The sequence below is a fragment of the Nanorana parkeri genome, unplaced genomic scaffold (genome assembly GCF_000935625.1).
Source record: "Nanorana parkeri isolate BGI_ZX_2015 unplaced genomic scaffold, ASM93562v1 scaffold419, whole genome shotgun sequence".
Taxonomy (NCBI): Eukaryota; Metazoa; Chordata; class Amphibia; order Anura; family Dicroglossidae; genus Nanorana; species Nanorana parkeri.
The window spans coordinates 1096996-1104569 of record NW_017306687.1 but is presented as its reverse complement, the minus strand read 5'-3'; positions in this window follow the sequence as shown (position 1 = coordinate 1104569).

Here is a 7574-nt window from a genome sequence, read left to right as displayed (position 1 = left end):
GCTCTATGGTCCACAACAGGCGCCTGCGCATCCACAGACGGCGACACTCAAACTCTGGCTCTGGCTTTCTGACACTCTCTTTATAGTGGTCAAACAGGAAGTGATGTCAGGAGGTGTGGCAGAAGGGATACAATTCCTGTCTATAACAGGAAGCACTCCAGTGCTGCCATTTTGATGTAAGGATGCCATTAAAAATGTACAAGAGGCCTCACTATTTTCACGCAGGGAAGTTATAGGACACAAGTCACTGACAAGAGTGACCCCCGCGATTGGTACAGGTACGTTGAGAATTGTGACAGTATGCTTTAGCATTAACAGTACCTATCACTGGAACACTTGAACCCAATCATTTAAAGAGGTATCCACATACTTTTGGTCTTCTACTATGTTGGAGTGGTCAGGTATTCATAACCCTTTGGCCATATAATATTTATTTTGCCTGTCATTCACACATTCAGAGATTTTAATTACCGTATATGCCGGCGTATAAGACGGGTTTTTAGACCCAAAAACACTGCCCGAAAATCGGGGGTCGGCTACATACAGTATACCGCACTGAGCCAATCATGGCATGCTTTGTATTCATTAATACAAAGCCTGTATTAATGAATACAAAGCCTGTATTAATGAATACAAAGCCTGTATTAATGAATGCAAAGCCTGCTGTGATTTGCTCAGCGCGGTATACTGTATATAGCTGAAGGACGCAACCCGGAAGATGGAGGACGCTGCGGGGATCGTGGACAAGGTAAGAGACTGTAATCCCGAGTGTGGCTCGGGGTTACCGCTTATGGTACTGAAATTAACCCCGAGCCACACTCGGGAATACCGCCACGGAGGTTAGTGGGTGCATTTAAACATTATTTTGGGCTATACTCGTCTTATACGACTAGTATAGCCCAAAACCTATGTTTTAACACAAAAAGTAGGGGGTCGTCTTATACGCCGAGTCGTCTTATATGCCGGCAAATACGGTATTGATAGTGTCCTTGACTGATATACTCTTCAGCATTCTCTGTGGCCAGTGGCAGCTCTCACATTGAACTGTTGAATAGCAAGGGCAGGGATCAGTTCCAGGGTGGGCTTAGCTCAGAGTTGTGCAAAGTAAAGGCCATATAAATATACCTTTTGTTGTGCCTTGGGTGAATGCACTCTCCAGGCCTACAAAAATGAATCAAGAATGATAAAAAGCTTGCTGACACTTTGCTAGTTTCTTTAGAGTCTCCAAAATGGGATATGAAGGTGTAGCACACAGTAGATAGGGGTGCTTAGTTAAATTTAATGTTGTCAGATTTTATTCAGTCTGATGCTGATCTATAGTATATGCTCATTTGGTTTCCCCTAAGTAAACTGCTGTTGTTTGCATCTACCTGCTGCTGGGTGTATCCTTGCCACAGAGCAGAGCAACCAATAAGGGATTGTTATGGATATCTACTGTATGTATCCCTAGTCAATTACTAGGGGGTTCAGGACCACTGGTGTATGCTGGTGGAGGACTTAAATATTTAGGGTGGACCATGTGAAGCTCTCTTTCTTCCCCGGGCCCTGCCTGGAGGGAGGCTGCTATTGACTGACTGATATGGCTATGCCTAAAGCCTATGTGCCTACACTGAGACCTGAGTCTGGAGGCCCAGTGGTTACTATTGATACCAAGGATGATGATGACTGGTGTCTTCTGAATTAAGTACTGCTCAGCCAGATGCTCTAAACACAGGTTGCCACATTTGGCGTAAAGGTCCTAGTCTGCGAAGGCAGCAGTTACTTTGCTCTAACATTTAAAGGAGTCTGCACCACCCTGGATGTTCCTAGCCCTAAACCTCTCTCGCTGAAGTTCTAGAATAACTTTTCTTCTGCGTTATATCTACAGTCTGGATCTTCAGTTTATCGGTAGCCACACAGGGCAGTAAGTGCTATTGGGGCAGCCAGGTTGCTAAAATCCCTAGACTGGATATGGAAGACCATTCATCCAACGGCTCCTTCAGGGGTGAGTACTACAAAGGAAAAAAGGTGAAGTGGACCTATGTAGTGTAGTGATTTCAATCCATCTATGGTTGGAAGAGTAGGGGGGAAATACATTTCTTACACTGAGAGGATGTGAGAAGTCATAAGCTATGTTGTTGTGGAGAATATAGCTGGCAGAGCTTTTGCCTTCATAGGTCTTGATCAGGTCTATGCCTGTAGGGGAGGCCTAGGACTCTTTTACTTTCAAAATGATGTGATGCTAGTGCAAGATAAGATAAAAGGAGTACCCCTTTTGGGTGACTTGCCAGGGGCATCCATGAGTTTTACTTTCCTAACTTACCTTTCATAACTAATAGTAATGTCTAAGGCCCATGGGAAGGGCTGAAACAAATTAATTATCTTTTGTAACCTGTTTTTACACCACGTTAAATACAGTTTATATCGGGATGATCTACTCTGCGTGCCGGTTTTCTTTATTCTTTACGCATCTGATTGGTTGTTAGTGCAACACCTTTACTTTCCATTCCCTCCACTATCTTGCTCTGTGTAAACCGCTATAGCTAGGGGATGAGTGAAAAGTCTGTCAGAATGAAATTACACAAAAGTCAGTAAAATGTCCCCCACAGCTCCAGGTGGAATTCCTAAAAATGATGAAGTTGAAATATGGCCTTACTAGCACATTCCTCGTGTCTGAGAAATATATGTTAATCATACTTAAGGATAATGAAATTAGGCTTAGGATGTCAAGCCGCATAAATCTTCATACAGTGAAGTTCAAAAATCTCACCCTTAGGAAAGTATATATTCCATATTATTATTACATAGTATTTATATAGCGCCAACAGTTTGCGCAGCGCTTTACAATACAAAGGAAGAGATTACAATTACATTACAATTCAAGACAAGATGGTAAGGAGGGCCCTGCCCCTGAGGGCTTACAATCTAAAAGAGGAGGGGGAAATGATACATGAGGAGGTAGCTGTGTGGGGATGAATTATTTAAGAATGTGAAGGTTCAGTGGTTAGGTTGAGGTGGGATAGGCTTCCTTGAAGAGATGAGTCTTTAAGGAACGCCTGAAGGCAGTCAAGGTGGGAGATAGATGGGCAGGTTGGGGTAAAGAGTTCCAGAGGATGGTAGAGACTCTAGAGAAGTCCTGGAGGCGAGTATGGGAGGAGTGGACAAGGGAGCTGGAAAGCAGGAGGTCAATGGATGAGCGGAGGGGACGGTTAGGGTGATACTTTGAGACAAGGTCTGAGATATAGCTGGGGGCAGAGTTGTGGATGGCTTTATAAGTGACTGTTAATATTTAGAATTTTATCCTTTGGGCGAGTGGAAGCCAATGCAGGGATTGACAGAGGGGGATGCAGACACTGAGCGGTTGGTAAGGTGAATGAGTCTGGCAGCTGCATTCATGATACTGAAGGCTGTGTAGTGGAAGGCCAATGAGGAGGGAGTTACAATAGTCAAGATGAGATATAACAAGCGAGTGGATGAGTAATTTTGAGGTTTCTTTGGTGAGGAAGGGGCGTATTTTTGAGATGTTACGAAGGTGAAGGCGGCAGGATTTGGATAGCGATTGGATGTGGGGAAGAAAGGTGAATATTGTGATAATGTGTCTTAGTGTAATGTGTATAATGTACATATTTATGCATATTATGTCAGAATATCAGGAAGACATTAAACCAGGGCTGGACCAATCCCAGGAGCCAGGTAGCCAATGTTACTGAAAGATTGCACCTGGTGCATAACTTTTGAGGTTTCCTCTGTCAATGGAGCTGACTCCTACAAAAATCCTGGTGTATCCAGTGTCAGTTTTAGGCTGGGTTCACACTATTTTCCGGACCAGATCTGGAACATAGTGCATTGCGTTTTTGCCGCGTTTTTACAGCGCTTTTGCCGCGATTGGAATGTAAATTTGTTTTGTAGCTTAAAATGGTCTTACAGGTGCGTTTCAGTGTGTTCCATGCATTTTTGATGCTTTTTGATGTGTTCCAGTGCATTCCAGACCAGACGGAATAGGACAAGCAGCATTTTTCTGGTGTGGAATGGAATGCGCTGGTGGGCACAGAGGCCAGAAGGAAATAGCATAGGGATAAATTGGGATGCATTTTGGGTGCGGAAACAGTCTGGTCTGGAGGTAACCTGGATGTGGTGTGAATGGGCCCTTAGGCTGGGTTCACACAACTTTCCGGACCAAATCTGGAACATAGTGCATTGCGTTTTTGCCGCGATTGGAAATTTTGTTTTTTATTTAGCTTAACATGGTCTTACAGGTGCGTTCCAGTGCGGTCCAAGCATTTTTTATGTGTTTTGATGCGTTCCAGTGCATTTCAGACCAGACTAAATAGAACTAGCAGTATTTTTCTGGTCTGGTCTGGAATGGACTGCACTGGTGGGAACAGAGGCCAGAATGAAATAGCATAGGGATACATTGGGATGCATTTTGGGTCTGGAAACAGTCTGGTCTGGTCTGGAGGTAATCTGGATGCGGTGTGAATAGGCCCTTAGTCCAGAAAGTCATGGAGCACAAGGAAGAAAGGGAACTGTGCGGAGGGACAGCATGACAGGGGGAGAAGGGGAGACAGGGAGATAAGGGCTTAAAATGGAAGTAAAAAGAATGAGAAACAGGGAAGGAGTGGTCTCTTACCTGATTGGAGACTAGTGGGAGAGGGTGGGATTTCCATGGGTGGGGATCCTGGGGAGGAAGAGGCCAGTTTGAGGAAGATTCAACAGGAGAAGGTAATTCCTACCCGCCCACCCCTAGGATGCATTTGTCTAGGTTCCAGTTGGTTTCGTCATGGCAGTCGTGGGCGGTTTGGGGTCCTTGAAGGTAGCAGGGATGCCGCAGTTTTTTATGCAAAATGTTTTTGGGGACCCATCACAGGTGTGGGTGTCCGTTTAAGTGGTGCTCAAGGGTGGAGCAAGTAGTTTGGGCTGGATGGATCTACGGTTGGCAGAGAGACGTCCCCGAGGCGGTGGTGTTGCGGCTGGGGACACATTACTAGGCATTTGAAGCCGTAGACACATTTGGTTATGGGGCGGTGTTCCTTTTTTGTTACAATATGTGCCTTCAGGGACCCGGAAACCTGGGGGACGTAAAACTGTTGTTGTTTACACTGTGTTTTTTTTTACCTGTTTGTGATTACAGAGAATATCTGGGTTTTATTTTTGTACTGAAGTTTTATATTTAATTAAAGAAACAAGTTGGCTGCTGTGGCCTTTAAAATCCATATAGGTCTGGCGTGTTTTATTTGAGAACAAAAGAGTGGAAGTGTGCAGGCCACGGTAAGCAATGGTGTTGCAGGTAAAAACGGTAACCCTCTAATATACCCTTGTCAAGGTATGTAATCAGATTTATTGCACTAAAATGCTCTACGGTAGTTATAATGGACTCTGTCTTTATATTAGACTTGTGCGCCGTCAAAATTTTTTTATCCGTTTCATTTCGTTCCGTTTCGTAATATCCATTATTTCGTATTTCGTAATTCGTATCCGAAACTCAATTCGGATTCATACGAAATACGGATTTTCGTTAGTTTCGGCACATTTTCGTAACTTTACGAACATTCGTTATGATGAAGTTAAAAAGCAAAAATACCCTTGTTAATATTGGAGTCGATGTGGTAGTTGTTTCCGAAATACGAATTCCGTTAACGGATTCTGTATCCGAATTTCGTATTTCGGACTTAAAAAAAAACTACCATCAACTCCAATATAAATGTACTTTGCTTTTTAACTTCAATATATAACGAATGTTCGTAACGGAACGAAAATACGTCAACGGAATTTCGTATTTCCTGCCTGTGTATTGTAATGCAACCCTCAGCAGCAGTGGATCCGTATTTCGGATTAAAAAAAATCTTGTCATGTTGTTCAACCTCATTTACAGGGGTAATATTAGTTCCTGTTTCAAAGAAATTCGGATCCGAAATTCGTTAACGGAATTTCGTATTCCGGATATAATTCGGAAACTGCAATTTGGATTTCGTATGCTTACGAATCTACAAATTTCAGGATAATTCCTGAAATCGCACATGTCTACTTTATATTGTCTTCCTTCAAACTCCTGCACAGCAGATATCAGCCTAAAGATGGGAGCCCATATGGTTGCTTTACCATGATGGGTAAAACTCTTCTTATTAAAGCCAGTGAATTACATCTCTATGAAGTCTCATTACTTCCTGAAAACATTTATAAATCTGAATGGCGGTTGAACACTCTCTTCTGCAATTCCCTCATCTATAGTTGCTTTAACGTGAAACTCTTCTTATCAAAGCCAGCAAATTACTTCTCTATGAAGTCTTATTACTTCCTGAAAACTTTCATAAATCAATGGTTGTTGAACACTCTTTCCCACGATAGAGTAGAGTAGGTAGGTGCTTATGGGTTGAGTATATAATCTGGGGCCATTGTATAACATTACATATCACTTGGGGGTGTAATAAATACCTCCTAACCCTTTACCATGACGGGTGCAACTCCTCTTTTCAAATCCAGCAAATTATTCTCTATGAAGTCTTAACACTTCCTGAAAACTTTGGTTGAACACTCTCTCCCATAATTTTCCTTAGTCTAGTCTGAGTTGAGTAGATAAGTGTGTATGGGTTGGGTATATCATGTGGGGCCATTGCATAACATTACACATAACTTGGGGGTGAAATCAATACATTGTCATCCTTTACCATGACAGTTGAAATTCTTCTTATCAAAGCCAGCTAATTACTTCTCTATGAAGTCTTATTACTTTCTGGAAACTTTGGTTGAACACATAATTCTCCTTAGTCTAGTCTGAGTTGAGTAGGTAAGTGCTTAGGAGTTGGGTATATCATCTGGAGCCATTGCATAATGGTACATATCACTTGAAGGTGAAATAAATACATTGTAATCCTTATCATGATTGGTGAAACTCCTTTCATCAAAGTCAGCAAATTACTTCTCTATGAAGTCTTATTAGTTCCTGAAAACTTTCATAAATCGTGGCTGAATATTCTCTCCCACAATTCTCCTTAGTCTAGGTTGAGTAGGTAGGTGCTTAGGGGTTGAGTATATAAACTGGGGCCATTGCATAACATTACATTATTATTTGGGGGTGAAATAAATACATTGTAATCAATTATAAGTGTAGCAATGACACCTATAGTAGATGGTGGAATTTTGGGTTCTCCTAGTGTGTCTCGTAGTGACCCACTCTTTATGTGGACCTGACAAATCAAGTGACATAATGGGCTTTATTTAGGCTGAAGTAAGCCCTGCAGGGAAGGGATTGATTACAAAAGTTTAGCAATGACAGGCTTACATGTGTTATCAACCACTAAAATATGCAACAACACAATGAGGCAACTGATGTTCCTTCCCTTTAGTCACCTGTGAATGGCCTTGTATGAATGCACTGGGAGGTGGACAACCCTACTGACAGCAATAACAACAACAATTGAAGTAAATATCCCTTAAAAAATATAATGGCATGCGAGTAACTATGAGATCTATTTACTATCCTTAGGCCCTATCTAACCACCAGTGGCATAACGAACATAAAGTCTGCCAGTGGTGGGACCCTTTGACTCAACATTGGAGAGGTTAAGCTTCCAATGACAATATTTGTGATCCAAGAG